Raw genomic sequence first — 18,026 nt, 5'->3', positions numbered from 1 at the left:
GGGCTTAAACTTAGGGATTCAGTTTAGCCGCTGACAGAGGGGACCCCAGGCCCGGGTGGAGGGAGGCTGGCAGGTTGGGGCCCACGTTCCTTGGCAGGAAGGCCGTGGCTTTCGCTGCCTTGCCCACCTGTCTCTCCTCCTCTCCTCATTGCCTCCTTGCCTGACCTTTGACTCCCGAGTTTCCTCCACTGTCCACAGCACAGAGCGGAGTGTTTTCAACCCTCTGTATTAACTGGACTCATCACGGATGCTTCTCCGGGGTCAGCCTTGGCTGAGACGCTGGGGAACTTCTGCGTGTCTGTTCCAAGGTCAGCAGGGCCACGTGGGAGGTTTGCGTGCCTCTCTCCACTGGAGGGCGGGACCGTTGGCTTTTCCTGGGCCGTTCTTCCCTGTGAGTCTCTGAAGATGCAGGAGCCCCTATGGAGTTAGGGCGGCCGCAGCTTCTGCACCTGCCCTCGTCCCGAGGCCCCAGGCTTCTCCAACTTTCTTGAACTCTCATGGCCCTTGAACAGACTGTGCCGTCGGACAGGTTACTTTTTGTCAAACGGGGGCCTTTATCGTCTTGGACAGTAGAGGGTGAGCCAAGGAATTGCAGTGAAAAGGCGTGCTTGGTGGCTGACTACAGGGCCTCCTCTCTGGTGTCCCCGGTCTGGGGCGTGGGGCTGTGAGGCCGGGAGCTTTGTCTCATGTCTGCATGGCCGCCTGCCCGCCCGGCGCACATGCACGTTCCCAGTGATCCGGCGCTGGGGCGGTGCTCTCAAGTGGGCCCCCCGATCCTCTCTGCGTCCCGTTGTCTGGGCTGCCGAGTGCCTCTGAGGGGTGCCGTCCCCAAGCTCCATGTCCCCTGCAGCGGTCCCGCCTCGGGCTCAGCCTCAGGTGCACGCCCTCCCGCAGAGGCCAGCAGAGGTGTGCGGCCCCCTGGGCACAGCAGGAGGGTGCCGCTCGCTGGCCCGCTTCCCTCGAGACACAGGCAGAGGAGGGCTGGTTATCGTCGCACGTGTTTGCACTTACTGAGCCACGCAGGGCCTGGCTGAGGGCAGACTCCGTCCTCTCCGCCCAGTTGCGTCCATCCGTCGTCCTTCCCGGTTACAGTACAGTCTAAAGCGTCTCAGAGTCTAACTGAGGATGGGATGCTTTCTGCCGCCGTCTTTGCAAGGCGGGCGGTCACGGCGCTGCCGGGGTCCTCGGGCTGGCTCGCCCAGGCAGGTCTTTAAGAGACTCGGTGCGCTCACGTCCCCCTTCCCTTCCTGCCTCGGCATCCTCCTGCCTTTAGCTTCTGGAACGTGCTCTCCTGCTGCTCCTCTCTCTCCTCTTGCCCCTCCCTCGCCCTCCCCGTCGACCGTGTGTCTGTCTGCTCTGTACTCGGGCCGACCTCGCAGCCTCTGCTGCAGCCCGTCTTGTTTTCCTTCGACTCCTCTGGGCGCTCCGCCCGCACACCCCGAGCCCGAGGTGTCCCCTGTGCTTCTCGACCTCACAGCTGAACCCGAGAGCGAGGTGCGGTGTCCCCGTGACCCCGCTCAGCCCGCGCCCCCTCACATAGGGCAGGGTCTTTGTTCTGGGGGGGGGGGGTTCCAGATATGGGGGGGCCTGATCTTAGCGCATCGTCCTCTGATAGAAGAAATCTCAAGGTCACTAATCAGATCAGAGCAAGAGGAATCATCGCCCCCCTGCTTTGGCGTCCCCGGGAGACCCAGCCCCTCAGCGCTCGGCTGTGTGAGAGTTTGTGCTTCTCATGGAAGCACGGGTATGACATTCTGGTTCCAGCGTTGGGTCGCGGGGGGGTCTGCGCAACCTGGGCTGATGCCGTGGGGCTCTCGATCCCCTTTCGTCCTCTCAGCAGGGAGTTGCCTTCTGGCGGAAAGAACACAGGCCTCACAGGTGGACATCCGTGGCCTCGGGGCCTGAACACCCCCTGGTGCACCCCACCCCCGCCCCGTCCCCAGCACCATTGGCCTGGGTACAAGTCCTGCGCCTCCTCGGCCCCACTCACACCTCCCTGGAGCACCCTCCCCTCTGGGCCCTGAGAGCAGGTGCATGAGCCCAGCCTCCCCACTTGTGGGGATGGGACTCGGCTCCCACTGGACCCTGCTGGTCTGGGAAGGGGGCGAGGGGAAGAAATGCCAGGTAACCCCCCTCGCACATCTTGTTCCCTTCCCGATACCAGCAGGGCTGAGGGGTGTCCTCTTTGCGGGTCCAGCACAGTGGGTTGGTGGACATTTGTGGTTGTAACACAGCTGCTGCAGGGGGGATTCCTTACCGCTCGTGTGCCTCTTCAGGCTCGTAGGAGTACCGTGCCTTTCTTTCGCCTCTGTTCCTGACCTCATCTCCTCCTGCCAAAGTCCTGGGTGCCCGGTTTGGGGCATGGCCACGGGCCTACCCGTCAGGTCCACTGTGCTCTGGTCTGGGAGAGAGCTGGGCCAGGACCGGTCAGCAAGACCATGTCCAAGGCAAGCCCAGCCCTGGACGGGGCCGCGAGACCAAGATGTCTCTCCTTTAGGGGTCTAGACCCGGGGAGGGGGGGACCAGAGACGGGTGGACCCCGCCTCGCGCAGTCTTGCTGTGTCTGATTGTAGTGTCAGGGGCCAGCCTCTGTGGCTGCTCTGAACCGACCCTGATTTGCTGGATTTGACCCACGTTTCACAGATGATTCCTGGGAGTGCAGGGCGCTTCTTTAGCTTTCTTCTGAGACGGCCCAGACCGTGGTCCGGGAGGGCCCAGCCTGGACACCAGTGAGCTGTCGTGGACTTGGAGGTCAGTGCAGGCCGAGTCTGCGGCCTAGGGGGGGGGGTCCATCACCCAAGCTGGCCTCTGTCTTTGCCCTTCTGGGAGAGCGGCCAGCAACGCCAGACTGGGAAGGCATGTATTTTCGTGATATGGAAACTTAGCCCTTCTGGCCTTGACCGTGGGCTTGACTTGGCTTCACCTGTTGGGGAGGCGCGAAACCAAAGCCTGATAAGTACCTGTGTTTTCTGCCACTGTTGGTTATTTAGAGTTAAGCATCGCACACGCTGGCCCGTCTCGTCCCAAGGCTGACTCTTGCCTGCCTCGCCGTGTTTGTCCCACAGAAGCTTCTGTTGAACAGGGCGGCCCTGCCGTGGAGGCATGAAAAACGACAAAGACCGCCTGTACCTGCACCTGCACCTGCTTAGGTAGAATCAAGAAAAGGTGCAGTAAAGAAACCTCTTTTTTTTTTTTTTCCCTTTTTGGCCACGCCCACAGCATGCAGATGTTCCCAGGCCAGGGACTGAACCCTTACTACAGCTGTAACTGGAGCCACAGCAGTGACAGCGCGGGGTCCTTAACATGCTGAGCCAACAGGGAACTCCAAGAAAGCTCTCCGTTTGGTTTTGGTCCTTATCCAAAGATGGTAGCACATGCAACTTTCCATGTAGGTTTTTTATACGAATTCTAAGAACCACATCTCCCAAGACGTTGCTCGTGGCTGACTCTGAAATTTTGCGAAAGGCTTTCTTGCCTTGATACCCCCCGGGGGAGCCTGGCTCCCGAGGCAGCAGCGGGGGCTCCTTCTAGGGAACACCCCCCGGGGAGAGCTGCCACAGGGCTCCTGTGTGATCTTCAGGCCAGACATTCCGGCTGTCTTCAGGAAAAAGAGCTTCCTTTTTTCTCTCTGAGAGTGGGGGCAGCCTGCGGCGATGCTCAGGAGGGGGTAGTGGAGTCACAGGCCTTTACAATCCAGGCGAAGTTGAAAGGAGGGTTAATTCTTTTTCAGGTTACAGCCTCAGTTAGAGGAAGGTGGAGGAATGGAATAACATGTGCTGAGATTTGTGATAAGAAGTACAAACGGATTGAAGAGCTCCATTTAAAGGCATCTCAGGCTTTCAGAAATAACGGCGCTGTGGGCCTGAAGATGGATGGAGGAGGAAGAGGGTGGAAAAGGGGCTGCTTCTTTGCACTGTCAGAGGCCGTCTGACCCCTGCTCTGCAGACGCATGGGTGGGGGTGTGAGGTCCACAGGGTGTGTGATGAATGTGGACGGCTTCATGGGGAGATTAGTGCTTCTTCGAACCGGTGGGGGCAAGTACTGCTTTGAAAATGATAGACCCCACAGCTTACACAACCTCTGGAGGAACAACTCCTTGTGGCTTTTTTTAGGGCCTGAAATGTGGGGGTGGGGTGTGGCCAGAGTGGGTAAAAACCTGCTTTGGGGGTAAGGGGCAGCAAGTTAGGGTGCCATTTGGTAATATTCTCACAGGGTCGAATTCTGTGATCCAGGCCCTAACCTCACACAAAGTAGCTTGAAATGTTTGTAAACATCCCAGACTCGCGCATTTGAAGACTTTTCGGCATCATCTCAACCGCAGAGTGTAAACCTGTTCCAGCTATTTTAGGTGGTGAGACAACAAGAGGGTTTTAAAATAGCGCTTCGGCTTTAGCACCTCTTCCTTGAGCAGAAGTTGTGATTTCCCAGGATGGTTTTGAAAGACGTGTCCTGGTCACTCTTCCTCCCTGAGGGGTGCGTCGTGCCTGGTCCGTGAAACCAGAGTTGTTGGACCTCAGGTTCGGTGGCCAGAGTGGATACCGTCATCGTGTCTTCCCTGGACAGCCTTGGCCGTGGGGGCTCCGTGGGTCTGTCCCCCTGTCCCTCACCTCCTGTGTCCACCTCTGACTAGTTTCTTCCACGTTCCCAAGCTCACCCCACATACCCGCCAGGAAGCCTCCTCTCCCCCCCGGCCCTCGGTCAGGTGCATCGCCACCCCGCAGCCTGGCGGGGGGCGGCTAACGCACAGGTTGGTGGGTACCACTCGGGGTCACAGGGCTGCCCCAGCCCATCTCGCTCCTTGCCTGCTCTTGAGGGTAGGCGTATCCCCACCTCCCCCGGGGCCTCGCCTGTGCCCGGGTCTCAGTCCTGCAAGGGGTGGCGGCAGGGGTCTGGGCAGGCTTCCCAGGCTCCGATGCCCCCGGACTTTGTGCTGCTCGCGGCATCACGCACCTGCCATCCCTCTGCCTGTCCTGGGGAGGCAGAGCGAGGCACACCTCTACCCCGGGGCTTCATTAACTAATCTGCTCCCCTGGCCCCCCCAGGTAGCAGGTTGTCACAGGGGCACACAGCTCTGAGGACCTCTCCTTGGTCCCGGGTCCTGTAAGTCTTGTGTGCACCTGGAGTTCGTCTCCTGTAGATTGAACCTGATTGTATCTGATTGAACCAGATTGTATCTGAACTGGAAGGGTTTTAACTGGGGTACATGGAGATTTTTGTTTTAAAATAGCTGGAAATTATATAAGAAGGCAGTGCGAGATCTGATCTTTCAAATGGATTTGAAGCCCTGGGCGGTGGTGGTCACAGCCCCACCCCTTGTCCTAACCCTAAGTGGTCACCTGCCAGGTGGCGCCGTCGTAGAGGGGGACCTGGAAACTTCTTCAGATCATGGGCAGCATGCGTGGAGTCTGCATGGGCCTTGGATCTGCCCAGGGCACCCTCGCCTTTCAGGAGGGGGTGGGGCGGGCAGGGCAGGAGGCCGTGCCGGCTCCCCTCATTCTTCTCAAGTCCACAGAGACGGAAGAGCCCTCAGAGTGAAATCACTGGGTTTGAAGCAAAAGCACAGGGTTTTCTTTCCCTCCAGTGTCTGAGCCTTTAACCCCATGGAGTGGCAGTCCTGGGCAGAGTGGGACAGGGCATCTTTCACACCTGCTCTGTGGCTCTGCCTGTGGCTCAGTGGGTTAAGGATCCAGTGTGTCCCTGCTCTGGCCCGGATTCCACCCTTGGCCTGGGAACTCCCAAATGCCTCGGGCAAGCCCCCCGCCCTACCCCCCCCAAAAGGATGATATAAACTAATACCAGAAAAAAGGATTATTGGGTTATGTGGAAGCCTTGAAACCTGTAGCTAAACTGGATCTAATAGGTCCACTCCTAGGCGCCAGAACGCTTAAATGACAGCGAAACAGGGAACAGATCTTGAAGAAGCTGGAAACGCCAGGGCTGTGTCAGGAAATCCAGCTTGAGGCAGGCGGAGCCTGGAGTCGTCAGGTCTCCTAGCGCTGCGACATTCAGCGACCCGAGACAGGGAGTGCTGTTCAGTGGTTTGGTCTTGTAACCTGGTCACCTCTCACCTTGTGCTCCTGGCCAGGAATGCTGGGATTCTGTTTACAGCCCTGACTTGTTTTCATCGCAGACATTGGAGGCGCAGGTCGACTCCCTGGTCCCAGCAGAAGGACACATGGTGACCTCCTGGGACACCTCCTCCTGGCCAGCCCAGGCCTGATGGTCCTAGGTGGCTGGACCTGTGTCGTTTCCTTGGGAACAGGAGCAGACACCTCACAGCTGTACCCCAGAGGGAACTTACTGATGCGCGATGCTGGGTTGTGGTCGGCCCTGCAGCTCAGAAACACGCTCCGTGTGAGGGTCGCCTGGGTTCTCCAGGCTGAGCTGTGACTGCGCCGCCAGCACGGCCACTTCCTGGTCAAGGCCACATCTCCCTAGTGAGAGCCTAGCGGCGCTTCCTGTGTCGGGGCTTTTGGCTATGTGGGAATCGATGAGACACTGAATTAATACGCTTAGAGCTACAGTTATTTGTTTGCCCCCAAAGAGTCACGTTGGGGTCACAGTGGGCCTTGGGGGCAGGGTTAGCCCGCAGAACCGCCCACTTTCTGCAGCCTGACGGACCGAAGGGCTGTGGAATCTGAGGGCAGGTGCAGCGTCCGCGCTGGTCAGGACAAGCACAGGACCCACGGTCGGTCGCCGCGTGGTCAAGGTTGGCCCCAGCGTGACGTGGGGTGGTCCTCTGTGCCGTGACTGGATCCAAGCCCCTCTCTGAAGTATACTTGGGTCCCGACCTTCGCTCCTCGCTGCTTTGGAGACCGAGACGAAGCGAGACAGCCTCTTCCCACCTGTGGTTTATACGAACCTGATGCCACGAGAGCCGAAATGCTTCCTTTACCCGGTTCACCACAGTCTCGGCCAAGGGGCAGGAGCTGGAGCCTCATCAGTTCCTTTCAGATTAAAACACAGCGATCTTGCTTGATTGTTTAGGGTCAGTGATTCATGTCCTTGGCACCACATTTTGCGGCTCCGAAGGGTCTTCCAGGGGCTGAACCCCCGTCCCCCCAGGCTTGCTAGCAGCCCTGCTGCTGGTTGTCTGGACCCTCCTGCCTGGGAGGGGCGGTGCTGCCTGTCCTTTCTCTGCCCCCATCACCCCCAACACCTTGAGACACCTGCCTAGGGAACCAGCTTTTTTGTTGCTCCATCAGTAACTGCGAGGCAAGCAGCTCGCCATGCTGAGGCTGCTAGATGCTTCTAGGATGTTGCTGTCTCGGCAGCTCTGCAGTGGCGCTGGGGGCGCGGTGCAGGTTCCACACCCATCCTCGCGGCCCTGGGGCCCTGAGATTCTTCCTGCCGCTGCGCTGGACGTCAGGGCTGGTTGGGAAGAGAGGGACCGGGGCCTTTTATGAGATTCACTGAAAGAATGAAGTTGAGGCAGTCCCCACGACGTCACCATCTTCAGTCCTTTGTAATTTGACCGGAGCTCTCAGTCCAGTCTGGGAAGCGTGGTGCAGATAGAACTTATCAGGTCTTCTTTTTCAGGTTTTCTGTAGAAGAGAAGGAGTCTCTCCTCGGTGGCCTGGGTTTCATTATAGGGACATGCGTCTCTTTTAGGTGTTGCTTGGAAGGACTTTGGATTCTACGTATTTTGCGAAGCATTTAAATCCAATCCAAGAGCGTCCTTAATTTTTCTGATGACGTTTGAGCCGTTTTCTCACTAATTTCGGAAGCAGATGTGTAGGCAGCAAAGACACCTGAGCGTCCATTTCCCGCTTGAAGACCGTGCTTCTGAGGTGGTGGGGGTTTAGCTCAGGGAGGGTTGGCACTGTGGCCCGTCCTGCGTCAGTGCCTTCATGCCACTGGCGGAGGGGTCTCGGCACAGGTGTTTTTTAGCTCCGGAGAGCTTTACATGTTAGCAGATGCCCTGATGTTCTCTGTGGCACGGCATTTTAAAAAATAATTCGCAGGTGTTTGTAAATATTTGCAGATGCCCACTTCTGATGAATACCTGCGATTTCCGGCCCACTGTGCAGAATGTTCTACATTCTTTTATCCCAAATTTCTTCCTCCCTCTGCCCTCAGCGATGACCGCAAGTGTTGAAAGACAAACGCTTTTTCTCAGTTTCTCCTTGGAGGTCTTAGTTTCACTTGGTGTTTTTTGTTTGTTTGTTTTGTTTTGTTTTGCTTTTTTTTTTAGAGCCGCACCCGTGGCCTGTGGAGGTTTCCAGGCTAGGGGTTTAATCGGAGCTGTAGCCACCGGCCTACACCACAGTCACAGCAACACGGGATCCGAGCCGCATCTGCAACCTACACCACAGCTCACAGCAATGCCGGATCCTTAACCCACTGAGCGAGGCCAGGGATCGAACCCACAGCCTCACGGTTCCTAGTTGGATTCGTTTCTGCTGCGCCGCGACGGGAACTCCAGTTGGTGTGTTTTTAACATAAACTTTTTCCTGGAGCATAATGTCCGTTTTTAGTATTCAAGCTTCATTTATGGTGTTGCTTTGTTATTTGGAGGCGGAGACCTGTGCTGCTTTTGTCCATCACTAATTATCCTTTTATCCGCGAGGATTCATGCTGCTTTGTTTTAATTACATGTTTGTATCCTTGCCGCCACTGCCGTTGTGTCTGAGTGTGTGTTTTGCTCTTGTATCTTGGCCCGTTCTGCCTCTCCCTGTCCTAGAGCTCTCTGTTTAAGGCTCTTCTATTTCAAATTGCCTTGGGTATTTTTTTTTTTAATTAAAATATTTTTTTCAGCCACACCCTGGGCCAGGGCTCAGATCCAAACCGCAGCTGCGGCAATGCTGAATCCTTAACCCGTGCGCCCGGCTGGGGCTCAGACCCTCACCGCCGCCGTTGACAACACCAGATCTTTAACCCAGTGCACCTCAGGGGGAACTCGTGATGTTGGAATGGATTTAGATATTATTTCTAAAAGGAGGGAGGTGGAGCGTCGGCGTTTGTTTGCTACGTCATCCGTCTTCTCAGCTGTTTCTTTGTTGAATATACTTCTTCGTCTGCTTGTTTTCTGCTTTCCCTTTGATGTTTCAAGTATTCTTAGTTTCTTTTTATCCTCGTGTTATGATTTAAAGTGCAGATATTCTGCTCTCAGTTCCACAAGTGATTTTCTTAATACATCATGAACATTGCTCAATGATTTTTCCTACCAAGGAGCAGGATTTTCTGGATCTTATGAAAGAGACAGATTTCTATTGACAGCTCCTGCATTGATTTAAGATCTGAAACTGCTCGTTTTGTTTTTGTCTTTTTTCAAAACTTTTTACAGGTTTTTTCCCGGATTTTATTGAGATGTAATTGACATACAGTCCTGTCGTGTACGTTTAAGATACACGGTGTAATTATGTGACTTCAGTTTATTCTGGAATGATTACCAAGATATTTATCTTATGTAACCTGTCCACCAGCAGTGGCCTATTTCGTTTTCTGCTGTTGTAAATGGCACATTTTGCTATGATGCTGTCCACCTGTAGTGCTGTGCAGATCCTTTTCAAGGCCCTACTGTGTGCCCTCTGGGTGCATCGGAGAACAAGGCTGAGTTCTTGAACAAGGAAGGATTTATGAACTACTCACAGTGAGCCAGGATTGATTGGCGCGTGCTGGCGGTTCTGAGGAGCAGGGATGGCTGGGCAGTGAGCTCGCAGGGCTGGGGCAGGCAGGCTGGCCGACCCTGAGTCCTGCAAGGGCAGGAGGGAGTTTGGGGAGAGAGAAGAGAAAGGAGGAAACGGAGACGCTCTGGAGAGGCCAAAGGGCCTTTCCTGAGGACATGCTGTAGCGTCTCCCGGCAGTGCGAGCCCTCATTTTGGACCCGTGCTTAGGTAATCCCGACAGGCGGGATGCAGGGTCCTGGGAGCGGCTGGTGGCATCAAGCAGGTGTTTTTCTAGTAGCAGCTCAGAGATGGAGGCGGGCACAGGGGACCATCTGGAGCTGACCCCTGACCCTGAGCGGGAAGGAGAGGGCGGGACAGGGAGAGCAGTGGCTGCAGAGGGCAGCCTGCGAACTCGGGGTGGGCTGCTGACCGCAGGCCCCAGCCTGACCCTGTTCTCATGTTGTGGGTTACAGCCCGTCATCCTGCCTTGATATCCAGACAGTAGGTCACGAGGAGCGTCTTTAATGAGGAAGCTGGAGCAGGAGAGGGGCTGTCAGGGTGGGTCGCTGGAGCCCTGAGATCGAGTGGCGGGAGGCAGCGGCACCCATCCACGAGTTTGCTGCCTCCCTCGCAGCCGCCTTTTCTGGAGTCGGCTTCATGCAGGCTGAGCGCTGAACGGCTCAGATCTGCTGTTAGTGAAACCTGTCATTGGTCCTGATAGGAGAAGTCTCCAGAGTTCCAGGTAGATGCACCCCACTGCTTTTCAGAAAAAGTGCTACTGAGGGCAGCAGTTTTCAAGTGTGTGACAATTGTATCGTTTTAATTGAGTACACATTGCCCTTAACATGGAAAAAAAAATAACCATGAACTGCAAAGAACAAAGGCATATGTTCACGTTCAGCTGCTGGGTCCAGAAGAGTAAATATTGACAGTGTGAAGAAAAATGTTGACTCTGGAATCAGTAAGCTTTTGACTTTGCCTGAACTAATTTTCTGAACTACTGTCCCATAAGGGGAAAAAGTGCAAACTTAATGAAGAAGATTATTTAAATTTTTATCACAAGTTCCAAATTCAAGTGCAGTGGACAGCCTCCAATACATTATTCATGGTGGAATCCTTGTGAAGGTGGACTTACCCTTGAGAATTAACGATGGCAGTGCTTTTCAGCTCTGTCAGGTGTGGGTGGCGAGAGAATTTTTATGCAGGACTTGCTGAATGGGTTCCATTTCACCTCTCAGACAGCTGGGTTACGCAGAGCCACAGAACTGAGATAGGTATGGCTGCTCAAGGGAAATCAAAATGGAAAGGCTTGAGCAGGCAGAAGCTTCACGCTTCTCCAAGCTTCAGCATCCTAAGAAATTCTGCCGCATCTTGTGGTTGTCTTAAAAAAAAAAATGAGCGAAAGTTGTTAATTAAAGGAAGCTCATTGAATCACTGCCTTCTCCGTAATTATTTTAAACATGAAGGTAAAACCTATAAAACATGGAATTTACCGTTGTAACCATTGCTTTTAAGTGTGCAGCTTTGTGAAATTAAATACATTCACAGGGTTGTGTAACAGTGATTCCGTTTCCAGAACTTTCTCAGTATGCCAAAAAGAAATTCTGTGCCTGTTAAACAATCCCCCCCACCCCGACCCTGGTTAACCTCTATTTTCCTTTTTTGTTTCCAGTCTAGTTACCTCATATAATTGAGGTCATACAGTATTTATCCCCTCTAGACTGACATGTCATTTGGCAAAATGAATTTAAGGTTCATCCATGTTGTAGAAAGTATCAAAATCCCACTCTTTTTCAAGGCTGAGTAGTACTCCCTTGTTTGTACAGACTGCATTTTGCTTGTCCATTCACCTGTCAGTGTACACTTGGTTTAGCGCCACCTTTTGGTCAGTTGTAGATGGTGCTGCTCTGAACATGGATGTGCTGCTATTTGTTTGAGCTTCTGCTTCCAATTCTTTTGGGCATATACCTAGAGGTAGAATTGCTGGAATGTGGAGTTCCCGTTGTGGCTCAGTGGTAATAAGTCTGACTAGTATCCATGAGGAAGCAGGTTCGATCCCTGGCCTCACTCAGTAGGTTAAGGATCTGGTGTTGCCATGAGCTGTGGTGTAGGTCAGACCACAGCCTTGGATCTGGTGTTGTGTGTCTGTGGTGTAGGCTGGCAGCTACAGCTCTGATTCGACCCCTAGCCTGGGAACCTCCACATGCTGTAGGTGTGGCCCTAAAAAAGACAAAAAGAAAAAGAAAAATAAAAAATGTATGTATGTATGCTGGAATGTATGTTAATTCTCTGTTTAATTTTTTGAGGAGTGGTCGTAGCCCTGTTGACAGAGCCTGCACCGTTTTGGGACATTGCCGCCAGCAATGCAGAAGGGCTCCAGTGTCCCCGCATCCTCCCGGCACTTCCTACTTTCTTGGCATCTCATTGAGGTTTGATTTGCATTTCCCTGATGACTCGTCGTGTTGAGCATTTTTCTTGGGCTTATTGACCATGTGAACATCTTCTTTGGACAAGTGTCCAGTCCTTTGCCCATTTTTAAATGTGGTTGTTCGGGGTATTTTTTGGTTGAGTGGCAGGGGTTCTTTATAAATTCTGGATATGAATCCATTATCAGATAAATGATTTGTAACTCTTGTCCCTTTCTGTGGGTCTTTTCTCTGTCACGAGTGTCCTTTGATGCCCCCAAATGTTTAATTTTGATGAAGCCCAATTTTTCTGTTTTCTTTTGTTCCCAGTGCCTTTGGAGTCATATTCTGGAAATCACTGTCCCATCCAGTGAAAAAAAACCCATGAAAAAATTTCCCTATGTTTTCAATTTATCGTGTAACAGTTTTAATTCTCACTTTTGGGTCTTTGATCCATTTTTACTTGATTTTTGTTTGTAGAATAAGGGAAGAGGCTGACTTCATTCTTTTGCATCGCCGGTGATGTCAGTTTCCCAGACCCACTTGTTGGGAAGATTGTCCTGTTTGCCATTGCATGGTCTCAGCCCTTTCATTGAAAATCAGTCCACTGTAGGTGTGATGGCTTATTTCTGGACTCTGTCTATTCCACTGGTCTGTCTGTTCTTATGTCAGTATCACACTGTCTTGATCACCATGGTTTTGTGGTAAGTTCTGAAATCAGGAAATGTAAAGTCTTACAACTTTGTTCATATTTTTCAAGATGTTTTTGGCTGTTTGGGCCCCATGAGAATTCTCATGAGTTTTAGAAGGGTTATGCTGATTTCTGTAAAATATGCCAGTGGGATTTTATTGAACCTGTAGATTGCTTTGGGCAGTATTATCATCTTAATGGTGTTAAATCTTTCAACCCGTGAATACAGGCTGTCTTCCTTGTCTGTGTCTTCTTTTTATTCTTATAGCAGCATGTTGTAATTGTTAGTGCACAGGTGTTTTGCCTCCTTGGTTAAAAGTATTCCTAATTATTATCTTGATACTATTTGGAATGGGGGTTTCTGAATTTCCTTTTCAGATTTTTCAGTTAGTGTTTAGAAACACACCTGATTTTTGCATGTTGAATTTTATATCCTGTAACCATGCTGAATTTATTTATTAGCTCTAGGTATGTGTGTATTTGTAAATTTTAGGGTTTTGTACTGATAGGATTGTGTCATCTGTGAAGAGATATTTTTAGTTCCCCGTTTCCCATGTGGATGCCTTTTATTTCTTTTTCTTACCTGATTGCACTGGCTAGAGCTTCCTATACTATGTTCATTAGAAGTGGTGAGAAGGGCCATCCTTGCCTCATTTCTGATCTAGGGCAAAGCTTTTTCTCTTTCATTGAATGTGATGTTAGCTTTGGGTTTGACACATTTTAGTAGAGACCAATTATTCCAACCCTCTTGCTGTGTCTAACTATAGTTTTCTTGTACGGAAGAATCTCCTTGACAGGACTCACGGGATGTATATTTTTCTGACTGAAAAGCAATCACGTTTGCCAAATGCTTTCTTTTCTTTTTTTTTTGTCTTTTGTCTTTTTAGGGCAACACCCGTGGCATGTGGAGGTTCCCAGGCTAGGGGTCCAGTCGGAGCTGCAGCTGCCAGCCTGCGCCACAGCCACAGCAGTGCAGGATCCAGGCAGCATCTGCGACTTATAGCACAGCTCACAGCAACGCTTAACCCACTGAGCAAGGCCAGGGATCAAACCCGCAACCTCATGAATACTAGTCGGGTTCATTAACCACTGAGCCATGACGGGAACTCCAGGCAAATACTTTCAAAGGTGATATTTAGAAAATAAAACTGGCACATTTACATGTTTTGGGCACTCTTAACCTCCATTAAATTTGAAACCTCGGGGGGAAGTAGCAATATGTTTTCCTATATTTAACACATTCAGAGTCTCTGAGGGCGTGCGGGGTGTGGGACAGCCTGATGGGAGGGTGCAGATAGGACCCTTAAGGGGCCAGGAGGAGCTGTTCTCTGTGCAGGAAGGAGGAGCCAGAGGAACACGGACCCTCCCGCAGGCTGTCGGGAATGGGTTGAAGGGGAGAAACAGCATCCCACGGAAACAAGGCTGTAGTTAGGGTAGAGGTGGGAGGAGTGTTTGGGGAAGGGGCTGGTAGCTGGTTGCTGGAGTCCCAAGATCCACGTGGCCGTGTGTTCGTGGTGGGGATGCCTGCAGAGACATCGTGGTGTGGTCCTGGGGTCTTGCAGCCATTGGTTGGGGTGTATAGGTCAGTGTTCTCCAGTGAGACAGAGCGCCGCATATGTGTACAGAGGGAGGAGATTGACGTTAAGGAACTGGCTCCATCGATTGTGGGGACTGCTGGCAAGTCTGAAATTCGCAGGGCAGGCCCACGGCCTGGAAACTCGAGCGGGCGTTTGCTGCAGTCGTGGGGCCAAATTCCTTCTTCTCCAGGAAACCTCAGTCTCTCTTTTCTTTACCAGCGGCATATGGAAACTCCTGGGCTAAAGGTCAAGTCGTAGCTGCAGTGGCTGGGCCTGCACCACAGCCTCAGCAACACCGGATCCAAGCGACATCTGTGACCCACACCACAGCGCCCGGCAATGCCGGATCCTTCATCCGCTGAGCGAGGCAGGGATCAAACCCACATGCGGTTCACAGACACTTTGTTGGGTTCTTAACCTGCTGAGTCATGACGGGCACTCCAAAACCTCGGTCTCTGCTCTTAAGGCCTTCAACTGTTTGGGTGAGGCCCACCCTGCTGTGGAGGGTAATTATTTAGGGTCAAGTGGTTGCACCTGTTAGAGCCGCATCTACCCAGTGCCCTGGAGGCATCCTCCAGATTGGTGTTTGATTCACGGGCTGGGCAGCAGAGCCTGGATGGATAGACACAGGACACTAACTGCCCTGGGGCTGGCAGAGCTCGGAGGCGTGGGACTGCCGGTCCTGCAGAGACCTGAGGGGGGCTCTTGTGGGGACAGGGCGCTCCTGCCACCTTGTTGTCCTTCCAGCCCAGCAGCCTCTTGCGTGTCATCCCTTTGTTCCTATGCTGGGGATTTCAAGAATCCTAGAGACACTCGCAGAAAACTTAACCGATTGGTAGAAACGTTACAGATTTGGGAATTTCTGGTCCTCTGAGCTGTGATTGACCGTCTGGTAGTGTTTTAATATCTTGGGTCTGAACAGTTTTCTAGGAACCTGTAACAAAGTACCGTAGACCGGGGCCTAAGCAGCAGAAACTTATTTTCTCACAGCTTTGGAGGCCGCAAGTCTGAGACCGAGGTGTGGGGGGGCGGGTTTCCCGAGGCCCCCCTCCTGGGCGTGTAGAAGGCCATGTCCCCCGTGTCCCCAAGGGGTCATTGTCCTCATCTCTTGGGTTGGATTAGGGCCCAGGGTAATGCCTTATTTTAACTTAATTATCTCCTTAAAGACCCTACCTTCAAATTCAGCCACACTCTGAGGTCTTGGGTGGTGGGGCTTCGTCATCAGAGTTTTGGGAGTTTGGGGAGCGGGGTGGGGGTGCTGGGATGGGGGGGTGGGGGAGCGACAGTTCAGCCCATAACCAATCTTCCCTTGACTTGACTACTTGGATTGATGGAATCAGTGTCCTTAGTTTTCTGTCCTCAGGTCTTTCGGTTCCTCTGGGAAGCCTCTGTGGGTCTTCTGCTTCTTCTTTTTCTTTTCTTTTTTTTTTTTTTTTTTTTTTTGTCTTTTTGCTATTTTAGGGCTGTACCCATGGCATATGGAGGTTCCCAGGTTAGGGGTCCAATCGGAGCTGTAGCCACCGTACTACGCCAGAGCCACAGCAACGCGGGATCCGAGCCGCGTCTGCAACCTACACCACAGCTCACGGCAACGCCGGATCGTTAACCCACTGAGCAAGGGCAGGGACCGAACCCGCAACCTCATGGTTCCTAGTCGGATTCTTTAACCACTGCGCCACCACGGGAACTCCGAGTCTTTTATTTCTGATTCGAGAAGATTCCACCTGTGGCTCTAGGGGAGGTCCCGACCCTGCTGCGCCCTCTGAAACAGGAGGAGGCCTGTCCCTTGACTGTTTCCAGATCCATCCTCTGCCCCAGACTCTGTCCCAGCCTTCGGGTCACACCGCTCGGCAGCAGGTCGCAGCCCCTCCTCGCGGGCGCCTGTGGGGCTTCTGGAATTTTACCCCCCGGGCTCTCGCTCCCCGCACTGTGGCTTCTGACCTGACAGCGTCAGATTATCTCCTCCTGGGCGGCTTCTTTCCCGTAGTGTGTCCCCTGCTCCCCCTTTGTCCTCATTTTCCGTCTTTTGTTGACAGGAGCAAACCACCTTTGAAATTTTTCTTCCTTTCTCTTGCTCAGCAATTTCAGGGAAATGAGCCCTTCGGCGCCCAGAGGGTGGGATCAGGGAGCGGTTTCTGAGCTCCATTTCCTGGTTCGTGCGTCCTCGAGGCTCTTGTCACTTTGCTGAAATGCAGCCTTGGGGGCGAGCTGTCCCCTCGGAGGGGACGCCAGCTCCCTGCCAGTCCCCATGGGCGAGGAGGGGCCCCCAGGCGGCCCGTGGTGCTGGCTGGTTTCCTCCCCTCTGGGCGGGGGTCGTGATGACCCCAGAGACCCCTTTGTGAATCTGCCCTCGAGGCTGCGGCTGCAGAGAGCCCGCAGTGGGGACCCAGGCTGAGAAGCAGGCAGCGTCTCTCACTGGCACTTCCTGAGACTCAGGCCCGGGTCGCCAAGGAGCGAGCCTCCGCGACCAGTGAGCACCTGGCCCATCTGGGGATCGAGACCCAGGAGGGGCATTTGCAGCCCCGTGTGGCAGGTGGGAGGATGGGTGTAAGCCGGGCATGTGGCCCGGGGGCCTGGAGTGGATGCTGGCTGTGCCATCTTGGGTGGTGGTGATGGAGGGGCAAGCCTAGGGGCCTTCCTGGAGGAGGTGATCCCTGAGGCCGGTGCTACAGGGTAGGAACGCTCAGCGCTGACGGAGCTGCAAACCATGCGTGTGGGCGCAGAGGCCTGAGAAAGCCTCCTGCCCTCAGGAGTTATGAATCATTCAGGGTCAGAGAGGAGGTGAGGGGCCGGGACGCCTCTGGGACGGGTTAAAGCAGAGAATGCGAACCGCCCTTGCCCCTGTTCCTGCGAGTGTTCTTACTTCTCGTGACCCGAGAGAGGAGGCGGGAGTCGAGCATCTCAGGCCTCCGCACCTTCTCCCGGGACCCCACCCCCACCGCTGCGTCCCGAGGGTGGCTCCTCAGTCTCTGTCTTCATGGAAGTGAAGCTAACTTGCGCTGAGCTTAGAGGGAAGACGCATCTCAGAGACGTTCTTGTCATCGTCGTGGGACTTCTGTCTGTGAGCGGTCAGGCGGGGCACGCTTTGTGTTCACAGACAGAGAGGGGACGGGTCCCCAGTCCGGACCAAGCCCCCGTGCCTCCCACGCCTGCCCGGTCCTCTGCATTGCGGGGGGAGGGGGTTGGCTCCAAAAGCCCCCCGTTGACCGTCCTGTAAGGGTCAGCTGTCGGAGGTGAGGGAGGAAGACCACCTCCCTTTCCTGCGCCTGGGGGCTCGTCATGGGAGCCGGACATGTGCCTTCACATGGCCAGCGTCCGGCCAGCTCTCCTGGGCGTCAGGCACGACGTTTGTCCCTCCAAAGGGCCATTGAAGGGCCATTCTGTCGCCGCATTTGCAAATGTTTTCTCCCTAAGTGAAGTCAGACAGTGACAGACAAACATCATATGATGTCGCTTATATGCGGAATCTAAAGAGAGGATACAGATGAACTTATTTGCAGAACAGAAACAGACCCACAGACTTTGAAAACAAAGTTATGCTGACGGAAGGGGACAGATGGGGGGGTGGGGGGGTGGGCCTGGGGTGTGCACACGGAGGTCTACGGAATGACTGGCCGGTGGAGACCTGCTGTGTAGCCCAGGGGACTCTGCCCAGCATTCTTGATGGTCTGTGTGTGGACGTGTGGAACGGGTCGCCTTGTGCTGCAGAAATGGTCACGACGCTATGGATCAGCTCTGCGTCAAT

The 18,026-nt window shown here is 53.7% G+C and overlaps 1 protein-coding gene across 20 annotated transcripts in view; it reads left to right on the top strand.

Moving 5' to 3' along the window:
• The window catches only part of GRB10 (growth factor receptor bound protein 10), a 160,258-nt gene that overhangs the window by 32,310 nt on the left and 109,922 nt on the right, over positions 1–18,026 (top strand). For 2 of the 20 annotated variants that reach the window (XM_084974062.1, XM_084974063.1), the window contains one exon: positions 2,644–2,751. The gene's annotated coding sequence lies outside the window, so the exon portion shown is untranslated. 20 annotated transcript variants of the gene reach the window in all.

This window comes from Sus scrofa, chromosome 9 (genome assembly GCF_054392235.1).
Source record: "Sus scrofa isolate SSC_HxYL_T2T_F1_AM1 chromosome 9, Sscrofa_HxYL_maternal_Yorkshire_Landrace_v2.0, whole genome shotgun sequence".
Taxonomy (NCBI): domain Eukaryota; kingdom Metazoa; phylum Chordata; class Mammalia; order Artiodactyla; family Suidae; genus Sus; species Sus scrofa.
Note: the sequence above shows the minus strand (reverse complement) of the source record. Positions and strands in the feature narration are given on the sequence as shown.